The sequence below is a fragment of the Bombus vancouverensis genome, chromosome 10 (assembly GCF_051014615.1).
Source record: "Bombus vancouverensis nearcticus chromosome 10, iyBomVanc1_principal, whole genome shotgun sequence".
Lineage (NCBI taxonomy): Eukaryota > Metazoa > Arthropoda > Insecta > Hymenoptera > Apidae > Bombus > Bombus vancouverensis.
The window spans coordinates 9,368,969-9,395,634 of NC_134920.1; the positions used below are offsets into that span (position 1 = coordinate 9,368,969).

General features: G+C 38.4%; 1 protein-coding gene across 6 annotated transcripts in view; it reads left to right on the plus strand.

Annotated features, from left to right (window-relative positions):
• Nucleotides 1-26,666, plus strand: part of LOC117156952 (myelin regulatory factor) — a 68,194-nt gene that overhangs the window by 26,410 nt on the left and 15,118 nt on the right. The window lies entirely within an intron of this gene.

Consider the following 26,666-nt stretch of genomic DNA (forward strand, 5'->3'; position numbering starts at 1 on the left):
CAACGAAGACGGAGGTCGTCGAAAGGAAACGGCAAAACATTGTTAAAAATAAAGTGACGTAAATTTTCTATTTAAAAATTCGTCCCATTTAAATCCAGTTAATCTTGATCAAACACAGAATTCTCAGGGAAAGATCGCTTTGTAATTCCATAATTCCGATACTTATCTAAATTGTCGCAACATTGGCGACGCAAAGAAGAAGATTCCTAAAGTACGTTGATTTAAAATATCAGGAAACTTTCCTCGCGACGAAAAACGACCATGCGTCTTCCACCTACCTGTGTCTATATGTGCGGCGTATCTTTACAACTTTTCGAAGCTTCTTCGAGAATCACATCGACGAAACGAGGAAGTAGCTCCTCGAGAATAAAATTATTGACCATCGAGTCAATGCAGATACGCTCGACAATCGCAATGGCATTGACGACAATGATAATGACGACGATAATTCATTGTGTTCAAGTCGACTACGTGTTTTCACCAGGATTTTGTCGACGACGAATCGCGTCGAACGACGTTCTTTCGTTTCCACTTTTCACGTTCCTGTTGATATTAAACGACGTTTCTAATCGTTCCGCGATTTGCTGTTTCAAACTGCGGATGCGATAGCATGGATACGTTTGAGAATATGGAAATAAACGTTACGCGATTCGTTGTTAAAATTTAATAAATTTCACGCTTGAATCACGATAACGTTTTGATATTCCATTGGTAATAAGGAGAGTTAAATAAAGCGCGGATAAATATATACGATATGAAAGAAGATATAGCGAGGTCATGAATGAAATCATCGAGTAACAACACAGACAAACGTCTTAAGATTGTAGGATAAAAGAAAATATTTCAGCTTAACAGAGGGACGAGTAAATTCGAAGACCACCGTATATTCATTTGTTTTGTTGTACATTAAAATTTTCATTTCAAGCTCCGTGGGGATTCTATCTTCCTCTGGCGTTCCGCGTAAATGATGTTTTATTATTAGATCGTGGACGATTATGCGTTTATGGGAAATTTATGCAAAAATTTGCACAATCCTTGTAATTATGAAAATGTAGAGAATACCGAAGACGAAGTAGGAATATTAATTTTTATTTCGATCTGTTCTATGCAAACTTTTATTTTATATCATATTAAACACCGATTAAACCATAAGTTTGTCCTATATTGCAAATATCTGTCTAGCTAAGAATTTCCGTTTAGTCAATGAAGACAATTTCCGTACGCCAACGTCGCTATTCATTTCTTTTATCCAGACGGCCGAAACATAAACTTTGGCTACCGACAGATTTTACGACCTCGGTATACGTATATCGTGGCCCGTACTATTATAACGGTGATTTCGCGCAATGAGCTTGAAACAAGCTCATTGTTCCTTCCTTTCGAACACTAACGAGCATACTTAACGAGCGTACAATGTTTAAAACTCGTGGTTGTATTTTAAATTCACCTCGAGCGAGCAGCGCAAGCATAGCCTAGGAGAATCCCTGATACACGACGCATGTATGAAAGGTAAATGCGATGAATCTAATTATCGAATTGAAATGTGAGAATGGCATCATTGTGTGCTCATACGAAATAACTGCCACGGGTTTTTAATTGACTCCATTTTAATTTATTCCATTATCGCGCACACTCGTTGCTTTCAATGATGTTTCTATTATATCGAACGAGGTAACACGATTGTATTTAACAGCCAATATATAATGCTGGAATAAAGTAACACATCGTTTTAAATAACTCTTGCGAATAACGTGTTTAACCGGAGTCAGCTGAATTTTTACGTATACGTTGTTCTTCGTTTGAATTACGCCGATATCAATGGTTCATTTAGTATCGCTTTTAATCGTGCAACGAGGTTCCAACAATTTCGTCAAAATATCGTGCACGATATATAGAGATTTTTGAATGAACGCGAACGTAAAAGATCGGATGTATCGCTAAGGCAAACAGTTCGTTGTCAGTTTTAATAATTTAATTATTTTTGTAATTTGTTACGTGCTTCCCTATCGATACAGCCATTTCTATATACTGTTCACGCTTTGACGACAACGCGTTCTGTAGATCAGTGTATTTTTATCATTTGCAATTCCATTATCTATGCGCCACGCTGTGTTTGTCTTGCGCGTTCTATCCTTTTGGAAACTTCACATCTCTTCAACGGAGAAAAAACTGACTCCAGTCGCGTATCAAATATTTCTCGATTTTTTTTCCAACAAATTATCACCGATTTCATCGAGATCGAAGAATCTGAATTAGACAAAATTTCGAAAATCCTTTCATCGACTCGGCTTTTCTATATTCTATATATATTCTATATTTCTATATTCTTTCAATCATAGGCTACATTTTCTTAAATTATTTGCTTGGCAACTAAGTGATTACCACCTAATGACAAAATCCGCAATCATTTAGTTACCAACCCAATAGTACCGTTTTCATCATAGAAGAAATCGAGAGTCGTCTTCTCAAATAATTGCAATATCGAATCAACTGTTTCAAGTTACGTATTTTTATAACATTTATTTATTTTCGCCTTCCGACAAAGCAATTCCATAAACGAAGATCGCAGCTGCGATTAATAGAATTTATTCGCAAATTTCTACGATACTATATACCGTTTTCTTTCTCTCTTTTCTTTTCTTTTCTATTTTTCCAGGAGAAATAAAGGCACTGTTTCTTGCAGTCCTTTTGCCACGATTACAACTGCCGATCGCAGAGTTCGTTTTAGACATGAAGCGATGATAGACACGTGCACGTGGACGTCAAACGTTCGAACACGATAATACGTTTATCGTTGTACCATAGGGAATTCATGCTTGTCTCGTAATAAAAAAGAGGAAAAATCTCTGATCGCATGTTCGACCACGCCATGTATACACGCCAGCGTTGTCTGACACTGAAAAATAACGCTGTTTATTTAAAAACGTTCGTAAAGGAATTCGCTATCGATAGAAAACTAATCGAAAATAAAGCAACAGCAACAACAGAGAAAAAAGAAGTTTGATCTTGAGCAAATAAGTTCGACTGTCGCTACAACTTGTATACTGTTTTCATATCGAAACGAATGAAAGTTAATTTAGTCGAACAAGGTAGTCGAAGAATACAACTACGATATCTTGATAAACGAAAGAAAAAGGAATAATTCTAATGAAAACTAATGAACGAAGAAGGAGAATTTGCTATTACGAGTTTACGCTTGTCGTCGATCATAGACAATAGCTCGTTACCATCGGTATGACGCGTGTAATGTCATAGATCAAATTTTTCTTCTATAAGAAATATTCTATCTACAGGCGATTACCGGGAATTAATTTTCCAGAATCCTTCTGTAACGAAATTTCGTCCTTGAATTTTCTTCCTCTCGGTTTCTATTTTCGTTGAAGGATACTTGGAACGTTTGATCTAACGCGTGTAGGTATTTAAATACTGGTTGATTAGTCGATGTTTTTAAACCGTTATTACAAACCTACGTTAATAAATATCGTGTTTAACATTACCAACTGTCCGGTGTCTTATGAACGTGATTGTGTGCATTTAACGCCGGCGTCGTGTTACTAAATATCTTCTCGACACTTTCAAGTGCAACAGCGAGATTGTTTGGTACGCGATCGATGTGTCGCACGTATCGCTAGTGGAGAAACTATGCAGTGAAAGGGTGGAGGATATAGTTTGTATAGTTTGTACTATAGTTTCAGAGATTGCGACAAGTTGACACGTTGTCGAATTTCTTATTTTCATAATTGTGAGAGATCACAGTCGGTACAACGAAAATACAAATACACCAAAACACAGTTGAGCAATTTCGTTACTTGGTATTACACTTTTTTCTATAGATAATACAATTTCTTAAAATAAATAGGCGGTCAATGATCTCTCATTGTTGGTATCATGAAACATCGAATACGCGTCACGAGTGATCGCTCAAAATGGAAAACTCTGTTAATTCCACGTGTCAGGGAAAGAAGATATTTGTTATTATCTCAGAGTTATTACCATTTGAATTAAATTAGTGCCGTTTGCACGATATCTCGAAGTAAATAAGCGATGATTTATCGGTGTTTTTTCCGAGGAAATTCTTTTTATTTTTTTGCATTGCGTAACTTTATTTATTGCGAGAAAGAAGAAAAGCGACGAAGAGGCGAGACGCGCCAGCGGCGTATCAATTACAATAACTGCATTTCATTTGAGAATTTAATTTTCGCGTACGCGGCTTTCGCATTAACTCGAACGATCGTGTAGGATGATTGCTAAACGACCGTGATAATTTTCTCGTTGCCACACTAATTCCAGTTAGTTAAGGTCACGGCTTGGATGCTCTCGAAGCGTCACGAAGCGAGGACAGAGTGCGATTTTTCTTTGCCGACGGATCGTCCAAACCGTTGTTCCAACCAATGTACCATACATATCGTGTATCTTTGAAAATTCCCTGAAATATTTACTATCAAAAATAAAAATCCCAAAGACTTCGCTAATAACCAAGCGCACTTAACACGACATTAAACTTTCACAAAAAAAAAGAAAGAAAAATAAACGAAAATCGCTACGTAATAATCTTTATCGCGTAACATAGAGAATAACAATTTATCTATGTATATGTATATATGTATACGCACGCATATTACGATCATGATCATGATAGTCGAGTCTCATATTATAATTCTATTCAATTACGTATGATCGATTTTGTTCTATTTCTATTATTATGATCATTCAATAAAATAATATAAAACAGAGAATGTTGTGCATCTGCAATTTCCTTATAAAACGGAAGAAACTTGTCGGACGACCTGGTATTTTGTAATTGCCAAAAGAACAAATCTCGCACCAGTTATTTTAATTGAGCTGCTGATTCCAGCGTTACGTGTCATGAGCCAAACTATTGTGCAACTCGGACGACTCGACGATGCCGTAGAATGAAACTCGTTGCATAGTAAATGGAATCTAATCCTATGATCGATAAAGCATCGCGAAAAGATTCGTTGACTTTCTTTTACGTCGCTTATACCTTGCCGTGCCGTACGAAAACAGACGCGGGTCGCTCGATTCGCGCACGATAACGCGCGTTGCGTTACAATCGACGATAAAGGAACGCGTGCGCGCGAATTTTCAGACCATGTCTTAACGAGTCGAGCATAATCAACATCAGGATTGTTGCTAATCCCGATAAAGTGGCGATAAAGGCTCGAACAATGAGATCGGCGTGAGGAAACTTGGGAAAACCGAAAACAACTGCAAATTGCATCAATACGGCGGTTCAACGAAACCCGCGACTCCGTTCGCGACGCGGAACATGGATCTTCTATGATTTTAGATTCTGCGGATTTATTCATTTTAGAGAAGTTTTATTATATTCCAATTACATATTCTATCGTCCAATTAATATCTTTCATTATCGTAAATCTATAGACTTTACACAAATTTTATCTGATTTATCTTTTACGCAGAAACAGAAACTCAGAATCTCAGAATCATCGTGAATATCAAAATTAATATAAACCCATTTTCGTTACACTTGTTTTAGTTCTTTGAAGTAAACAATTTATCATATCATCCGGACATTTCAATCGTTTCAGATACGACACACAGATAGTATAATTCTAATAATACTCCGTATAATAACGATGTTTAAAGTACGCGAACTAAAAAAAAAAAAAAAAAAAAACGCTATACTATTCCGATACTCGAGCTGCTTTAGTTGCTGCAAAGACACGTGTAATTCATTACCAAGAAAAATGAAACGATAGGAAGCGAAAGATAGTAGATGACGAGTTAACGATATTAATAAATAACTTGAAAGAATCACTATGCTATGAAACGTATATACCGCATATATCTCATTTTATTATTCCCAAATAGAAATCATGGAAACGTAGATTAATAAGATTGTCTATTCATTTTCCTGATCGTTTTCCCCTTCTTTTAAATCCCACGATTCGATAGTTCGTTATTGGACGAAACGAGCGTCTCTTACTCGCTTGCACAATATTTTTTGTCCACATGCTTTCTTGCGTAGCGGTTGCAGCGTCGCATGTGTAATGGAAGGTTGATCAACGGTTACTCACTGTTTATTATCATAATACCGAAGCACGTGAACACGGATTACTGACATAAGCCGTTCTCCACTCCGCGTATCGATTCGTAGCGAACTACATTGGAGGGACAAGAAAAAAAGAAGAAAGAATACGCGACGTTTTTGCTGGAGCGAAACGGAACCTGTTAATCTACGATTGAAACATCCGCCGTTCCTTTTTTACGCCTGGCAATTAGAGCGTTGATCCATCATCTGGATTACTCGAGTCACACTCACAGACTTTCTGGCATTGTAAGATTCTTCGCGTCACTGTTCAATCTTTTAACGTTCGCATGCTCTTCCCACAGGTAACAGGAAAAACGTAACTTCATTCGCTTTAATGCGTAGCTGTCGTTATCCGTATCGTGGTGTAAGTTTTGCTTCTCAACAACTTCGAAAATGAATTGCCTAAAATTTCATTTTTAGATCAGGGACTAAATGTATCCTTCGCACGGAACACAATATAAATCCACGTAGGAAAATAATCACACGTCACCGCTATCAGCAAACCACGCTTATGTGCGTTCGCGCGCTTATGACCGTGTTTACGCGCGTTTAAAGGAAGTTTAAAGTCGCAAAAACGCGCGGAATGCAGGCAACATAGAAAAATATACGAAACACACGAAATATTAAAATTTCTCGTACCACTCAGCGGATGAGATAATTTTCTGCTCGAGCTCCGCTTCTTTAAATACGTGTTTATAAAATTCCCCTCAAAAATATCAGATCGCGAATAAATAACAGTCGTCGACTCGTAAATCTTCCCTCCTGTTCGCTCAACGTAATTACGTAGTTTCCTAAAAACGTAATGTCCTTTCGACGTAATCCGCTCGATGTTCAAAATCGACTAAAAACATTCTCTTATGTTCCAAACAACGTTACGTTACGAACAACCAAAATTGGGAAAACTCGCTAAGCCCTGGCTTATTTTACGTAGTTCGATTATGCAAGAATTATGCAAAGTCGTAACGAGTGAGGAGAACGAGGAAATCTGGCGTGTTCGATGGGAACGATACGGGAAACAAACGGTGGTTCGTGTAATCAGGGGTCGCGGATGGGTGGGCTATTTAACCGGCAGCAAACATTTACATATTATCGGGTTGGCTGCGTTTCTGCGAGGTAAGAATTTCGAAGCGCGCCTGGGAATGATCGCCGGCCTGCTCGCTCGTCCGTAACGGTAATAGAAGCGCAGGGGTTGATGGAACACACGCGGCCACTTAATGCGTGCGATTACACGCACCCGTGGCTACACGCACGCGACTCAGCCAACAGCAGGTGGTTACCAAAAGAATTCCACGGGAGCCAATTCGACGCTCTGGACACCTTTATTTCCCGAGACACGTCACCGCCGTTCTTTCTCTTTCTTTCTTTGTTAACATTCGCACGAGCCACGTATTGGTCTCGTACCCTTTCGATTTTGGGATCAACGCTTTGGGATCATCAATTTACGTCGCCGACGCATCGATAATGGTACAATTCTAACAACGTCAAATTTGCTGTCATCGAGCGAAAGGTGTACGTTATGTTTCCATTTCTAGCAAGTGAAACGGTGTATTTGTAATTCCATCAGTTGTGCGTCAGAGGGCAAAATTATTACTTGCGCCGCTATCGACCTGGTCTTAGTTTTACGACACCGGTTCATCTTCGGTTGTTCTTGGCGCTATAAGCGAAAGGCTGTATCGTTTTCGCGAACAGTGGCATATGCCGAGTCAGGTCAGTCTTGCGACCTCGTTGAAACGACTCACGAACATCTTTCTGTAAATGTTAAAATGCCTCTCCTCTAAAATTTACATTTTTTCAGTTGCGCCATTATCGATGCCAAGCAGCGATATGGTCAGCTTTTCTTTCTTTTTTTTTTATCCAGTTTTTGAAGATACGTAGGTGCTCTTGGAAAAAGCTACTTTTAATACGAGTATCATGATGTAAGATTAATACAAGTGGACGTCAAAAGTGTCCAGGGTTCTTACGTTTGTAAAAACGTCGTTAAAAATACGTAGACTGCGTGTTGTAGTCTTTTTTCAAAATATTGCTAGTTATTTTAAAAAACGAACAGGATTGTCTTTGGAGAGAATGGAATGTTGTTTTGTTGAGACTTGCTCCGTATGATTGACGTCTTCAAATATTCTTGAAAATGATGCACTTTGAAGAAAACAGATTGTTCATCTTCTATCTGTTTCAAACATAATTATTTATAATTTAACACTAGAACTACCGATAGTTAACAGGAAGCTATTTCTATCAAAACCAGTGGAAATGACTGGTCTTTAAAAAATACCTAATAATAGAATATTTTTATATTTATTGATTTATTACTTTCTTACAGAAGCAATTCCATGTTATGTAGTACATTTTTGGTATTATTAGTTCATTTGCGACCCTGATCCCTACATTGCGTTTATACAATTGTAGAAAACAGTCATTTTGACTGCTGTGATATTTCTAGTGTTAGCATCTAGCGATCTAGCGATCGATTCGGAATTTTCCTGATAACCGATATCGTCGTATCGAATGATACGCAGTAAAAATTTGAAAAACGCGTGGCAAGTTGTAGAAAACGAGGAAACTGGTTAATTGGGGTTCGATAAACAGATTGCAGGACCCTTTTACACTTCGACGAGTATCGGTCATTTTGACCGGTATCGGTATAAGTAGCCTTGATGCAAAATTATTTTGAGTTCGAATACGTAAGAAACAAAATAAAATTCATTACATTATTCTTTTAGTTATCGTTGCGAAAATCATTACATCATTGCGGAGAAAAAATATATGAATATGAATATGAAATAAGAATTTTAAGATAAAATTATGAAACCAGTCAATTTTATTGGTACAGTAGTTCTAGTGTTAAGTCACATTTTCTAAACCGTAGAGAATTGCAAATCAAAGTTGCAATAACTTTGTTACAAGATATACTTCAGAACCAAAAGATTGTTAAAAGTGCACCAAAAACAACCAAAAATGCACTTAATATGCTTCGTTTCCGGAGTTCAGATATAGTCTGGGGTCCAATTCTTTGTCACGCTATTGATATCAAATCTCATTTACATTTTCTCAGTTACATTTTCAGTGATATAAACGCAATGAAAAATTTCAGGATGGAGATTAACGGAATTTGTTTAACCAAGCGTGTTTTTTACGTATCTTGAGAATTTGAAGGATTCGTTTATTTATATATTACGTTGTAATTGGCGTTAATAATACGCGTTGAGACAGATTGCGTCGTAACGCGAACAACGAAATGTGTGAATTCGTTCGTTACATTGTCAGTTTCTCTGGAACGAAGTTTTAATGAGTCGAAATAGTCTCGAGTAAAATTCCGTCAACGCTTTATCCACGTCGGAAGATGAAAGTAACGATCTTGTTCGCGATTTCTTGCCCTTTTTCTCCAAATTGCATCAACAGGATAATAAGCGTTTCGAAATTACCTAAAAAATCCTTGACGAAATTCGATTGGATTTTTAACGATCGATCACAAAAAGGTTTTCGTTCCGTTTCTTCTCGCAATAATCAACGTTCCCTTAATTATTTCGATCCTAATTTTTACCGAAAGAGAAATTGCCTGTCGTAGAAATCTTTCTATGAAAAAAAAGAAGCATTGGAAAACATACATAAGTTAATAAAAATATTTCTATAAAATTTATAGAAATTCAAAATGTTCACGTCCTTATGTCCTTTCCAATCTTTCTGTCAACTTATTTCACGTAACGTAAATAAGATCTCGTTGGCGGTAAATAACGTGTAATGCGCCACTTCCGCGATCGCCAGATTCGTGAGATTTCGAACGAAGAAGGATGCTACGAATTTATTCGCGAGTTTCGTGTCGTCGAGTTATTCTCGTTCGTGCACTGCGGATATCTCTAAATGCTGGTCATTAGCGACCATAATTGGTAATCGATGTCGCTCGTCCCGTTTCGAAATTCAGTCTTGTGAAGGAAGCTTGTTCCTCGATAACCAAAGGCGAATAAAAAAAGCGCCTGCAAAACCAGAGAACGATATATCGAGCGTACATGAAATTCCCAAATGGGCTTGAGCGGATGGTTCTTTGTCTTCAAGAAATTAATAATATTTCTTTATATCGTATCTTGTAATATTTTTTCAACATTAACACGATGCTCTTTTCAACATTAAATTTTTACGATTTACTTCGTGCTCGTTTATTTTCGCATAAAGAATTGAACCTTGGCTGAATATTTTACATAATATGATTCATTTTCGACGTTTTTCGCAGTTAATCGATATTTTGATTTTATCATCGTCAACGACGAAGACGTCGTTCTGCGATACACGCGCAGTGTAAAATGTTATACGTGTGTTTAAGATCATCTTAGAAATCGTTCAAAATTCTGTTTCAATTGCAAGCGTAGGTCCATTTAAGCGATTTTTTAAGAAGCTGATGTTTCATACTTATGTCAATTAATAACTCGGTGAATTCTTCTCGACACTTTAGCGACAGATGATTCATAGTTTTCATTTCACTGGTACGTGGTAGACGGAAAAATTTGTACGACCCCATAATTTTGTTTCGCAAATTAAAAAGTTCCGATAAGTTAATATTAATCTAATATTATTCCAAACTATTAATAAGTTTATCGATCTTGTAACTTAGAATTTCTGATCAAAACGCGTAATTATTAATCAAACTGCCAACCTTCTACGTCGCTTCGTTCGTTTTATATAGACACTACGCTGTTCTTATCTATAGTTTATGAAATAGTGATAACTTCAAAGTACCTATCATTACTGCGAAACGATTTTCGAATGAAACAAAGTTAGAATTTACAATGGCAATTCGTGCTGCTCCATTACCCTCTTGCGATACCTTCTCGTAGTTTCTCCTTCTGTTTATCGATTCGCGTATTTTAGACGATCAAAATTTATATCCTACGAATTTTTAGAATGTCCTTCCTCTCGTGACTAATCCTCATTAACGTCGCAATGATCTTCAATATCATAATTATTTGAAGTAATTAAAGATATCATCAATGAAATGCAGGCTTCCGTATAATTACGTTTTTTTATCTTAATAACAGTCGACTAATTTAATTTTTTGTTATTCCCCAATTGCATTATTTTTTTCCTTTTGCGTAACAGCACCTGCATAACTTGGATAATTGAAAAATAAAGAAAAAGCTGATATGCAGACGTTTCTTTACAAGCACCTGCGTATTTTTAATTATCGCAAATACTGAAAATCTCGATACATCTTCCAACGTTAATTCGCATGAAAAACTCGTCGAAAAATGTTTACACATTTTTACCAATTGTAAGTACAACAAATCTTGATAGTTCTAACGTCAACTACAACAGATACTCGATCGCAGACGTTGTAACTTTCCGCGACGTATATTAAATCGAAAAATAGAAGACGAAATACGGAAGTGTACGATGATTAGTTTTACGAACAAACAACAATAGTTGAACAGTCTTTTATTAGGATATCCATAAAATTCAGTGTCTTTAGGGATCGTGCAAAGTTACCCTCATTGATTCGAAGATCCGCGGAAGCACCGCCCTCCCTGTTCAGGGGTAGAACGCTATTACGCTACAAGTATGGTGGTCGAACGACGCAATAAAGAAGCCAAGTGGAATCGGAGGGATCGTAAACGTTTGGGCAAATGATTCGATGTTAATCGTTCGATGAAGACGTCGTTCCTTCCTTCCGAATCTTCTGACTTAGAGGGTTTAGCGGTTTCTAACGTACAGCCACTTTTCAACGCGCGTCTCGTTCGATAGGATTTACGACGCTTTTGCAGATAATCAAGCCACCTCACCCGATTATTTATAGTTCGCTCACGATCGTTCGTTTATTTTTATGGATTGTTACTACGTTTTCCTTACGAGTCAATTCGATGTACGAATGGAAGACGCAGTGTCTTCGAACGCATCTTGTAGCCTCGTTCGAAGAGGAGTTTTTGCTTCAGACACTTCATAGAGTCGTTGAGAAAAATAAGTAAATATGATCGGAATATTTATGAGGTTTGGCCGGTGCTGCGAGTGTCGAAGAAATTTTATGAACGCTGAATACGAGAGTATGAAACGATTCGAGATCGATCATTTTCAAATCTTGCTCTTCAAACAAACGATAAAGGTGTCTTTCGCTTTGATTCTTCGGAAATACTTTCTCTTGCTAGATATTAATTAATTCCATTCTAACAACGAATTATTAACAACGACATAGGTAGCGAATTAACTATGCTAACTCTGTTATTAACGATTCGAAGCGAAGTACTATAAACACAAATGCATAAATCAAAAAGTTGAGTTTCATAGTCGGACAGACCCTGAAGACCAGCCAGTAATTTAACCAATTTACAACAACACGACTATCTACGAGGACAAGGAGATTCTGGGGCATTTTCATGCGGACGAGGGGCTTGCACGAAACAACCCCTTGCGTCTCGAAGGCTGCTGGTAAGCGCCGCCCTCCGATCGCTCGTAGAAACCCCCACTACGTTTGGTAACATGGTGGTGGTACGAACGACCCTCGTCGATACCAAGAGGGCCACGATAATGCCGTTTTGTTTCCCCACGAGAAAGCAAGGGCCGCGTACCACCATCGTCTCGTTTCGATTCCAAACATCCATCCCCGGTCAGTCCATCACGATCGTTATCGAGAACGTCATCGATCCAGCGATCCTGCGCGATTCTCACGTGTTCGTGACAATTTTACCGCACGGACTTCTTCAACATTCCTCGATAGTGAATTTTAAACTTCATCCGGACCTTCGAACATTTCAAGGGAAGAACTCGAGGGAGCGATCGAGAGTCGGACACTGAGAACGCGCGATATACCGATCGCTGTGGCGGGTGAAAATTGATTAAAAATTAAAAAGATTTAATTAAGACTCTGAGGATCAACAAATTTAAGAATTCAAGGACTCGAGTATTCGGATAAATATCCATCTTCCTTCTTTTCGTAACGAGGCACATTTTTCGTTAACATGGAAAGATCGGAGTGGTTCCACGGATTTCCAACGACCAATTGCGACTTTCGAAGCGCAGTTATGTAGTGGTGCGAGTGTTGTCGTGATTTTCTGCCAGACATTCCTCCGAGTGTGATCGAGTTCCCTCGAAATCGGTCCAATCATGGAATTTCCATGGACCCTGCAGCACCAGACGGCCGATCCCGTTCAAAACCCACGGAGCCACCATCAGCCCGAGCATCACGAGGATTCTGGAATTAATCAAGCCGGCGCTCGTCGATTATTGCCCGTTGCAGGTAATTTCGACTGGCGGAAAAATGTGAAAAAATATCCGCGAGCAAATCGAGGCCGGCAGAACCGGTAGTTTAAATTTGGGAAAAATTTCTTGGAAACGGGAACACGTCGCTCGACCGGTTATTAAATATCAGAGCAGGTGGCAACGGGTATTATGCTTTTCCATTTTAGAATGGCGGTTTGTTGACTTTAGAGTCGCGTTATCGCTACGAAGGAATATTTCGAATTTCAAATAGTTCGAATGGAATAGCCTGTTAGATCCAGCAGAAGATATAATCGCTAAGACAAGTAATATTTTAACATCTTCGACATTTCGATATCGCGTCGAGCAACATTTTACCAAAGCGATAAGAAAATTAAATAAAATGAGAATTTTAACAAGATAATATTTAAAACCGGCTGGCTTGCATGAAATGGGAAACGCGATTTTGCGTGTTCTTCCCCTCCAGTTTTCATGTTGTAACGTGGTATTTTATTCTTGCCTTGTGCTTTATTTGTTTTCGTGTGTTTTTTTTTTTTTATAAGACAGGTGAGTTTTATGATGTTCATTGTTATAGCTTCCTGTTAAATCACGGTTTTACGAGATCGTCGTATTGTTTGCACGTATCGCGTTATGTAACCACGTCGAATGTCTCATCGAGTTTCGCACCAAATCGAATGGCAAACTTCGGTAGTCACGGTGCGTTTTGGTGAAGCATGCTCTTATGCCATTTACCATATTTTTTCTTTTTCTTTGCCGATAGAAACGAAAGCGGTGTAATGTTCCCTCTCGAAATGTTCCTCGACCTATTAGGATATTTATTATTGTTAAATAACCAACTATTATTAATTAACAAACGTAAGAAACGTGGTTGAAATAAAAGTGCAGGGTATTTTGTGGAACGATACAGTTTAAAAGCTGGCAGCAACTATCGAGCAAATAAAAGATATCGCTATCGACTTTGAAATCGTTTGAATAAATCTTGGATATCGAGTTAATTCATCTTTTCCAATTAACGGGTTAAAAATGCATACAATACGATTTCATTTGTAATAAACAGTCGTTCAAGGAAGCAAACGAACTTTTATGCCAATCTGATATTAAAATCTTCGAATGCAGCTCGTGCTAGACAATGGTTTGCTCTCGTGAATCTGATTAGAAATCGTAAATAAAAGGGATCATAAAAGCGTGAATTGAATGTAACAATGATACATACGGGTTAAAAAGAAAGGTAATTAGGGAATCGAAGTAATTATTTATGTCGTAAGTTTATCATTAGATGCATGTAAAATGGCGTAATTGTAATTGTGTTCGTGTTTTCCATTAGTCAAAGTCGGTTCTAGAGGGACCAACTATACCGTAGCGAAACAATGGAGAAACGTGCGACTACGACTTTCTCCGATTATTAATGAAACGCTTTTTATTGTTATCGTAATGGCGATCCATAGATCCGTGCGCTTTGGCTATCTTCGTTCGCCGGAAACTTCCGGGAAGTAATATCGCTCGAAGTCACTGAAAATGAATTGTAACATGCAATAGTCGTTTTCTAACCAATAATACCGGTAATAGCGGAAGAGCAATATTTTTCTATCGAATCGAACGATTTGTACCATGAAGTCGTTAATTTACATTTCTTATTTCGACTCGAGTGATTTCCAAGTTATTTAAAAAAAAAAAGAAAAAAAAAATTGAAATTGAGAGAAATTGCACGTACAATTCGGGCAACTGGAATTAATTTGCTTTTCGTTTCATATTACGCTCGATAACATTGCGCCCATAAAACAAGGAAATAAAAGAATCTACCTAAAAGAGAAACTATACATTAACTTATAAAAGTGCCGTTTCATCGCGGGATGAAAGGAACGTTATCTTGCTAACGAATCATCGTAATTCCTTCTAAATCTCTTTCGCCGTTCTAAGAGCCTAAATTAACACTTCGATTTAGTTTCAACAATCTTCCCATTTATAACGAAGCGAAAGAAGAGATCATTCAGAGGAAGGAAAATAAAGTAACATCTCGCGTACCGTTACTATAAAACTCTATCATTATACATCTATGAATAGACATACGAGTTTAACGAGTTCAATTCAACGGTTATTCGACAAAAAGCATCGACACAGAGATTCCATTATGTAAGATTATTTTAACAAGTTTCGCAAGTTCACAGTTACGCGATGTTTATTTCATAGCCAACCGCATACTCCGGCGAATTACTCCTTGCCAACTTCGTCCAAAAATGTCACTCGACATTCTCTTTCTAATTAAATAATTGTTCGACAAAAGTCTCGCAACAGATATTCTATTATACAAAGTTGCATAATTTTTGCTTTACAACTACATCACCTTCATCCGATATCTTTATACACTGATTGCACTTAGGTTTCATCGACGTCATCCTAAATTACCATTTATAAACCTCTCTAATCGCCACATCATGTTCTTTCTCCAATTAAACAGCTACTCGATAAGAGTCCTCGGTACAGAGATTGTCTATTGCACAAAATCGTGCAATTTTCGCCAATTCACAGCTGTGCAACGTTTGTTCGATGTCTCTGTACATTAGTCGAGTGACCAAGCCGAGGACCCATCGACGTCATCCTGAATTGTCTCCCGTGGACCTTTCTAGTCGTCACGTCATGTTCTTTCTCCAATTAAACAGCTACTCGATAAGAGTCCTCGGTACAGAGATTCCGCCGCACGAAATTATAGAATTTTCGGGAATTACAGTTATACGATGTTTACTCGGTACACTGATCGAGCGACGAAGCTTAGGATGCATCGATGTCTCGGTAAATTAGCCCTCGTGAACCCCAGTTAATAGCCACGTGACGTTCTTTCGACACCTATTATCGAGCATCGAACTAAACGTGTGCCGCGTTTATCCGGTGAAAATCGCTGGGATTGCGTGCCCTCGTGGGGTTCAACACCTGTCGGTGGCCGGTTCATCCCTCCGTGACCCTGTAATTGCCGTGAAAAAAGTTGCGTCGAAGCTTGCGTTGCCCGATCGTTTAAGCGGTAACACAGTGAGTTCGGCAGCTGCCCCGACGATTAAGGGGGTGAAATCGTCGATTCGGCTCGATTAACTTCCTCCGTTTAAGCGTTCTTCCGGTTCTGCAAGCGGCTACGAGTATCAGAGGCCGAGTCTCACGGGTCAGTTGGTTGAGAAGCGATTCCGTGGAAAATTAGTTCCAGCGACAGGTGATCGCTGTAATTTCGATAACTCGACAAACGCAGTAGATCTCGTAATTCTACCATTGCAATTTCTAGAATATTTTAATCGAAGGAATTCAAAATATTCGCAGTTCTTTCGTTCGAAGAGATTACAAATTATACGAAATATTCCGCTGAAGAAAATCGAAGAGTCACTGCTAGAAGTTTGGATATTCTTTTCGCGAAAACAACGACAACGTTCCAGTCAGGTTCTTTCGTTGCACATCTAAAAACTATTAGAAAGTCCTTAGTTTGTTCTTTTGTTAAATACTTCTAGGAAATTTTTATATAAAATAAAAAGAGCCGAGGGAAGTATTTTATTAGACGATATCTCGAATATTAGAAAAGAAAAAAAAAACGTTCCGTCTGAGAGAACATTTTAGTACTCTGTAAGTTATATTTTATTCGGATCATTGCCGTGCATTTTTGTTGCAGGTAATTAGTATGATTATCAGTTTCGTAGACAGCGGACGAACTTTTTACGATGCCGAACGAAAGTGAGCTAATTTTCATAGAGGCGACACGGCTCGAACGGTTTACAGCGCATTTCTATTTGCACTGTCGGAGAAAGTCGACGGTGTCGGTGCACGAATCGTTTTGCATCGTTTCGGGCTCGATCGATCGAACCGGACGAGAGTCTGTCCATTTTTATGCCCGGAGAGTCGCAATTAAAATCGTGTCTTTTCTATTCTTGAACCCTGCAGGTTATTGACCAACAGAAGCATTTACATATGAAACTTCCTGTTTTGCGTCACACCGAATAAAAATAAAATGCTCGAACGAACCATACTTTCGTTCTTATTCTCACATTCGTGTTTGCTAAAGTCTCCTGAATGCAAAGTTACGAGAAATCTATCAAGCAAGAAGAGAAGGAGTAGTTTCAGGGAAGAAACTATCTTTCTATATAACGTTGCTTAACATTACGACGGTCAATAACACCATTATCTATTTATATATTTCCTTAATTGCTCATTATCCCTACCTTTTAACTTGTATTCCGAATATTCGTAGTCATCGAACTTCTCTAAAAACGCGACAAAGAATTTCGTTAATTCTTGACATACAAGCAACCATCGCGGTATTATTCAACGTTCTTTTAATCATTTTCGATTCAATTTATACTGTTGTCAACGTCGAAAAATATCGAAACAAAATTCTTGTCGACACGCGCGATTTCTGGTTTCAATTTCACGTCAAAGATCTTGTAACGTTATAAACCGTCTTTGCTGGTTAAAACGAGAGGACGAACGAGGTATAAAAATTCGATGATTGCAGCCGGATTAATATAATAAGTTGTCTTTTGTTGATTTCACTTAGAAACGTACACCTCCTACAACGATTATTTTCACATACTGCCTCTTGATCGTTACGCAACATTTCAGTGTGTTTCTGAGGGACGAGCATCTGCTTTTTCTTATCGTGCAACAGCACAGTTTGAAACACAATTAATCGATATTGCTGGAAGCGAGAATAATAAATTTTCGTGGCAAATCCTGTTCACCACACGAAAGCTACACGTGCAAATGATTACGTCGTCGGTATGGAACACGTGTCGCCTTCGGTAATATCAAATCTCACGTATACACACCGCCACGTGTCGATTACGTCTCGTTCGTGAACACGCTTAAATTTTACCGCTTTTATCCGGCGCAAGAATTTTCTGCGCGCGATTAGTTCTCGTTTCGTGATCACCGAGCAATCATTGCTACCAGCACTGACGCAACTGCACAGATAAGAGGTATAACGACGTCGCGTTTTAGATACATTGCACCTATCGAGAATATAAAGTAAGCTTGCTTAACTAAGTTCTTTAACTGTCATTAAATACCTCTGACCGAGTGTTTACAATTTTCGAAATTACGATCAGGCTCGAATGCTCAACTTATCGTCGAACAGGTTTTCTTGAAATATTCGTGAAATTCTTTAAATGAACGTAATGAAAAAATTTGTCAGAGTTCGCAAGTTTATTTGAAAATTCATTTTTCAATTCTTTCTATGCTGCTTAAACGAACAAATGTAACAAATCAGTTAGTCTTCATCCTTTGGCGCGTCTTAAAGATATTTTATCGGTGCGCGTCTATCGGATGAAACATCCCGTTTGTAGCGCTCTGAATTTTTGCCCATTAAATGTTAAACACGTGCTGGAAGGATACACCCTTGACCTAGAAAACGGTAGCCGTGAACGTTCCGACAAGATCGATGTTCGATTGGAAAAGATGGGATTCGAAATCGTTCAGTCAAGGTTGCCCGTTGGTCCATCGAAACGTGAATTCGAGCCTGTTCGCGCACGAACTTACGTAAACACGTAACACTGTTAATGGAATCCACGTTAATTACATTGTTTGGAACGAGCTTCAATTCGGATGATTTCGTGGAGTTGCGATGGTCAGAACGATAAGAACTTCCGTTTGCTTCCGAAACTACGATTCCGCTTTCCATTACTTCACATGGAATTGTTCTTTCTGTTATCCGAAATATACGAAGCTCGAAACGGACAACGTTGAAAATTCTTCGAGAATAATCTTCGATTCATTGATCGAAGAATTATTAATCAAAGAATTCGATGAATTAAAACGACGGAAAAATTCAAATCGATTCTCCACTGTCGACTAAACAAATTTTTCTTTCTGTTTTGTAAAAACATCGGTCAGCTAACAGAGACGAAATGGAACAATTTTTTGAGAATAAATTTCCACAATTTCCGATTCAGATCGATCGCGTACGAAGCTTGGTGAATTAAAGAGGCGTAGGAAATTCAAATTCGATTCGCGATCGTCCTAATAATATTTTTCACTCGATTCTGGAAAAGTGGTAAAAAGGAAAATGTTGCTAAGGTCCGAGGAACGATCTTTAATAATACAGCGATTTTTACCTTTTAAGCCGGCCGATTTAATGTATAATCACCGCTGTTTCGAGTCGCCTAACGACTTCCTCTTGCTTTGTTCCTAATAACAATGTAATTATTACGCAAAAGGCAGAAACTCGGTGAAACTCCGAACTTGCCCGATGGTGTACACGCCGCCATTGGCGCTCACCGTGGAAAAAAGACAATCTTTTTTTCTTATCTTAGAAAGTTATTCATCCTGGCACGACGATTTTGCGCGGACAATGAAATTGTCCCGCGGACAAACGCGAACGTCCGTCTTCGTTTCTCACTTTCGCATCCCGTCTTCTCCTACCTTTTCTTCGCTTCTGCCTCTAGTTGAATCGAAAAATATTCTCCTCGCAATTTCACAAACGCTTTTTTCCTTTTTCTTCGCCTTCCTGCCCATTCTAAATATAACCTGTTCGTTTCTACGCTTTTTCCTACGCTCTTTTTCTATCCTCTACTCTCTCGAAATAAATTAATGGGACGTTAAGAAGAGACGAAAAGATAGATCATTGACAGTTTAATCTACTTTTCGGTATACCTTGGTGTAAAAGAAGAAAAAAAAAAGAGAAAGAAAAGAGGGCAGTCGATAGACCGTGAGGTTTTTACGTATCGAAAACGCAAAATTGAACATAGAACGGTAATTACGTAGTTCAGTGTGACTTACTTCGTAAAAATGAGAATATATTTTCTCAGGTGGATTCGCTTAACGTCGAGAAACTGAACAAGACCGACAGTCAAGCAGTCAAAGTGGAAAAAAGACAGCCAAGTTATGAAGAATGGCTATAACACAGTGCGAGAACGTATAAAATATGTAAAGTAGAATACTCGTTATAATCTTTTTGATAGATAAAATCTAGGTCAAGCTCTATATCCTCGCATCCAGAAAAATGTCAATTCGCATTTACAGATCCGCGGATCGACAATCGACTTACGTAGAATCACCGCGTTTTAGATTCTCGCGTTTCAAAGATAATTGAAAACAATGTAATATTTCCATTGTTCTATCGTTGTCGATTGTGCGGCAAAAATCACACTTGTTTACCTATACATATACACGGCCGGTTGTCGTAATAATATTCAGATTTAAGTCCATCTTGCTGCAGCCCAGGGGCGGTGTTTGGTCGATACTTCGAGGAGGGATTGGTTGGCAACGACCCAACCACCGGTATAATTCAACCCTCGGATTTCTGTCGCGTATATTATATTGGCTTCAGCCTATATTACTCCCCCAGCGATTACTTGGCTGACCGTTTCAAAATGGTGAACGCTTCTTGCGTGGAAATTTTCGATTCGTTCTCTTCCTTAGAACGACGATAAATGGAATTATCATTGTCGAGTAAGCGGAATTATATTGCATGAATTTTTATGGAATACAGAATTTTTACTTGAAACGCGTACAGTCGCAATTATGTGCGATATACGTAGAGTATCGTTTAATTTATATTATTACGACACAGATTAATTATCAGAGTGCGGATTTTTCTGTAAATAAAAAGTCTCTCTCGATATAATTTCGATGACTCTTTCCAGATGTTTTCGTCCCTCTCCACTTTTTTCATGAAATTGCTTCGCAACTAGCTCGCTTTGCTCCGATTCGTTCGATAGAACGTGTACAAACGAAGTACGTAACACCGTGCACTTTTTTCTGCATTTGTCAAATTCTTCGAAACTTTCGTCCCACCCGTTGTAGACTATAACTGTTAAACTTATATCGCTGTTTTTTTTTTTTTTTTTTTTTTTGTAATTACACGATAGCGTTAGTTTTGCTACGGGGAACAGAATTTCTAAGATATCGTAACTCTGATCTGTAATGGGAGATTTTTCCACAAGCGAATAAATAAATAAATAATTTAAAAAGTTAGAATCTAGACGTTTGATTTGCATACTAAATATCATAACTGTATTGCGTTGATATTAACGTTGATTGGTTTGCGGGAAACTTAACATCGTAAACGTGCACAGAATGCGTATACAAAAATATGCAAAACATGGAAAGCGTAATATTTGTTACGATACTCGGTAGATGAAATAAACTACACACGTTCCATTCTTCGGCTTGTGCTCTTAGAAGTATAAATTTCCATCAACATCCGCAGCTTAATCGTAACAAATATACTAAACTTTACGATATTTCATATATATTTGCGTGTTTTATGCATTCCATGCACCGTTCAACCTTCAAAATTTTTCACCAACGCGCAAAAATCCAGAGTCCAATAATTATCGATAATTCGGAAGCTTGGCGATCGTCGAAGAACAGTTGCCCGCTTAAAATTCCCACTTCGTTCGCCCCGCTATATCGGGACTAAATTCCCGAAAATGTGTAACGCGATTATGCAAAGCGATCGATGTACTTTTAGACAGCGTTCTTTTTATAGTAGAAGAGCCAATTACGATTTTTCTCACGCGTTTCCGTCCCAGTGCGTTCTTTCACCTTCGACGACGGTCACCTGGGATTCTCCTAAAGAGCCAACCAAATAAGAAAAAAGAAGATAAAGACAGGACGAAGAGAAACTGGAACGTACGCGAATTTCCATATTACAAAACGTCAGTCTATTTGAGCAGCTTCTAATTTCCTCCCGTTCCGCTCCAATTCCCTCGTATTCTTTTCTTCTTCTTTCTCTTTATTTATATCGTAACGTAGAAACACCGCGGAGTTATTTAAAAGGATAATCAGACACGCGGAATAGTTTCGTCATGTACGACGATAATTTATTATCTGCATAGGAAATATGCAAATAAGGCAGTTTAGAACACGTTGTCGCGGATTCTCGATCGATTACGACAGGTTTCTCTTCAATCGAATTCCACCACCGTCTCTGGATGCAGTGCTTTCGAAACGTTTCGAGGAAGAGGTAGCCAGAAACTGTTATGCGGCTGCCCGTAAACAGGTTCGCATGAAAACGTAAACTCGTTTTAATGTCCGCCTTAACGCGTGTCCTTGTTCCGTCTTTGCATTTTTATAGGCGTCGTGAGACATACAGCTGCACTAGCGCGCCGATGCGATTCCTCGAATCTCTGCGAGGAAACGAACAAAGAAGAAGAATTATTCCATCGATTACTTCGTTGCACCAGAGTTTAGAGTTTGCTCGTCTCGTTTCGCCTTTTCCTTGCGAGTTTCTTCGCGTTCGAAGCGACGTATCTCCGCCAGCCAGTACAACCGTGTTAAAGGCAGCTGACGAAACCCGAAATTGCAGATTCTAGCACTCGAAGATCTGAAAATTAATTGCCTCGCGAGTTTGGAAATCGAAAAATTCGCAAGCTTGAACGTCGAAAACCTTACGAGTTTGAAAATTGGGAGATTTGAGAGCTCGAAGAGTCGAAGGTGGGAAGATTTGGCAGTTCAAAGGTTCGAAATTTTGAAAAGTCGAAGGTTCCAGGACTTTTAAATCTGCGATTCGAAACACCAGACTTTTCAAGAACTTTTTTCTTTTCGCCTGAATCTTAATCGAGGGCCTGACAATATTTCTCGCTGGCAGCGACGTGCAGCGAGCAGTTCGACGAACGAGTAACATGTTTGTCGGCCGGTCGTTGTTACGAACGTGATGACGTTCATTGATGGGTCGAGTTGGCTCGTACGATGCGTATTTTCGAACCGAAGTCTTAAAGGCGCCCTTACACTTGCTCCCTAGCATGAATGGCCGACCGGAAGCCACGAGTTATGACACTTGACATGGAGTCTTAAGCGCTTAAGTGTGGCCAAGCTGCGTGATCACATTGTATTCTTCGTACACAGGCGCTTGCAGTCGAGAAACATGGCCTGATTCTCCTGATTATTATTAATTTTAGTCTTCGCCAGATTCAGAACCAGAAACAATTTTACAAAACAATTGTTCGACGTTATACGAATTTCGTCGAATCGAAATTAAGCTACTTAATTACGGATTCTTATTACGGCAAGCATAAATTATGCTGTTCGATAAGATATTTTTATCTAAACACATTTTCCTGCAAGTTTCGGCATAATATTTTATACACTACGCGATATGCGAGTAACACGTGCAAACGGTGATCAGGCGATTCCTTATGAAAAAAACAAGGAGAAAACGCGCAACAAAATTTGTTCGTCGGAGACGTAGCTTTCGCGACAATCGAATTTCAACATTTATCGAATATACTTGAACGTGGTTAATTCCAGGCTAAATAGGAGAAAATAGAAATAATAGAATAGAAGATAAGTGGAAAACGTGGAATAAAATTGTCCCATAAAACTCACTGTTTCAGAGAAGATTTGGAAGATCATACGCGTGGACAAACTTTAAACGAACAAATTTTATTGCCCGCGTTTTATTCGTTTTCGCACGTAGAATAATCCGCTTCTGATCGTTTACTCGCGGCTAATTGGTAACTAGCGAAATTCACGTATATCAGACAGACTTACAAAATCAGTTTTCTCGAAAACTAAGCGCCGCGGGAATTCCATCTATATTTTCTTTTATTTTTTTTTCGGAAGAAATCGCCTCGCGCATTGTACGCGTTATTCGACCGCATTCCGTGTAGCAAAATTGGATAAAACTCCCAAGTAAAAATTATTTCCTTTTAACCATCAACCTATGGATCACTCAAAACGCACAAACTTCCTCGTCGGATCTATGAAAACGGTGGCACAATATTTTTCTGAAACTCAATCTTCTTTTTTACGTGAATGTTGAAACTTCAGATTCTGTTAGATCTTGGACCAAAAAGAAAAAAAAACTTATCAATTACTCGTTCTTGGCAATAAAATACGTTTGTTTGCGAAACTATTGTACAAGTTTCGTAGTTCAACGGTGAAACTACAAATCGAGATTTCTCTGCGATAGCGATCGTCGATCGGACTTTTCTCGTCCGAGTGGAACCTCGTAAATCAGAAAGCAACGCTGTGGTGTTCACCATGGAGGATTTTACGGGGAAGGAATTTACACGATCGAAGAAATTCCGGTGCGATTCTACCGCGATGTACATGTTCGTGTACGTTGACACTTCGATCCTTCGGCCGCATAGCCTTCCACCTCTAATTGGCCGTGAAATTCTCTCCCACTCGATGAACTCGCACTTTCTCTTGCACCGCGATCATTAGAATCCATAAGCTGTTTCCTAAGATTCCTGACATCGCGTATCGTTACTTATCGCTAGACTGCGAATTTTAATGGAAATTCGAATTGTTACAGAGTAAGAAAAGTTCAGTAGAAATTTACTTCACTTAGAAATCGTATCGAGCAACTTACATCGCATATTTCATACAGTTTTGCATGTTATACGCGTACTGTGCGCTCCTGCGTCTCTAAATTTAACGTTACTTGCTATTCTCACTAAATCGTGGATTTTAAAACGAAAACTTACGTCTTTTTGTACAGGCTATTTTTTTTTATAGAGAAATAGAATTTTAATAGAAATCTGCTTTATTTATTAGAAATTATAATTAATAGATACTTCACGTCGGATATTTTATATACAGGGTGGTTGGTAACTGGTGGTACGGGGTGATTCTACGTGAAAAAAGAAGTCGAAAATATGGAATAAAAATTTTTCGTTTGAGGCTTTGTTTTCGAGAAAATCGACTTTGAATTTTCGCTCGGTACGCGTGCGGTACGTTATAACTGATATCACCGTAGATCGTTGTCTCGATGGAAAAATTTAAAGAAAAAAAAAATTAAAAAAAATTTTTATTCTATTTTTTCGACTGTATAATATAATATACAGGGAATAAAAATTTTTTTTAATTTTTTTTTCTTTAAATTTTTCCATCGAGACAACGATCTACAGTGAGATCCGTTATAACGAGACGCGATAAAGTGTACGCGTACCGGGCGAAAATTCAAAGTCGATTTTCTCGAAAACAAAGCCTCAAACGAAAAATTTTTATTCTATATTTTCGACTTCTTTTTTCGCGTAGAATCACCCCCTTTCCGCTTGTACCACCAGTTACCAACCAGCCTGTATATGTTTGCGTATTATTTGCATGCTGTATTTTTGCATTTCTAAACTCTGTTATATCTAGCTATCGTTAAACACTTAATGCTATGCGAATCGTTCAGAATAAAATTACAGCAGTTAATCATTGAAAAGTAGAGATTAGCGACTACGTTACGAGCATTAGTTGTTTCGAAGTTCACTTCGCGACTTATCGTTGTTCGACGTTGGAGTTGATTGGTTTAGCTTCTCTAGGGATTCGCGTAACAAATCCGCCAGAAAAGCGAAGACATAGGAAGACATAGGTTGATGGTAAAACGCAGTAAAATACGGAATTCCACAGAGACACAGAATTAGTGACTGCATTGTCCAATGATTTCGAAATCAATCCCTTAACGTGTGTTCGGCCGAGAGACCTTTAAGAAGACCTCGAGGTGAAATATGTTCGTGCCTCTACGTTGCTTGTTCTCACCTGTAACGCCTCGTTACTCCCACGCGGATGTCTCTCTCACGGAGTACCTGAATTACCTGCATCCTTGTTCCTAAACGCAGCTCGCTGCAAGAAACAACTCGGATACGTAAACCAGGATACGTGTCGTTTCTCGCCTTTATTCGCGATTATATTCGAAGATCTAATTTTCTATCGAAGAAACCATCGGTTCAAAAAATTATGAAGCTTTGGCAATATGCACAGGATATTGCATTACTTCTTTTTTCTTTTTTTTTTTCTGTTTAAATTCACCGTGAAAGGGAGAAATCGACATCTGAAAATCCGACTGTTTTACGATATCGCGTCACAACTCGGGAATCCCAAGAGATAGGAAAAAATGTTTCGGACAAAATTTACTCACGTTAATTAGGACTCTCATTTGGAGAACGATTTATCAACGTTATAGCGAGTTATAACGCAAGATCCAAAGCAATTGGATATTCACGTGTCGATTTCAAGCCTTTAAAATAAATTCGTGCGGCGAAAAGAGATTGCGTAATACCTGTACGTGTCTGCAAAATTTTACAATTTCCAGGATTTGGGGATCTTTATCTGTATAAGTATTAGAAGAAGAAGGGCAATTAGAAATTTTGTAGAAAATTCTTCTCTAATTTTCATCTTCTCATACTTATCGCGCATTCGAAATACTTTGAACCTTGCAGGAACGGTTATTCGTTTTTTAATACTTCATAATAACAAACGAACGTTTCACTATCGTTTTCGATTGTATTAAACGATCGGCTAATACGTCGTAGACAATTTTTCTACTAAAACCAGTTGACTTGGTCGTTCTATTATTGTGCTGTGTTTTCACATCGTATACCGTAAGACACCACGAGAAAACGTATATTTAGACGGGATTCGCGTTATCACGATCTCATAAGATCTTTGCCAGATAACAATCGTGAGGTAGCAGAATGAAACATGGATTCTT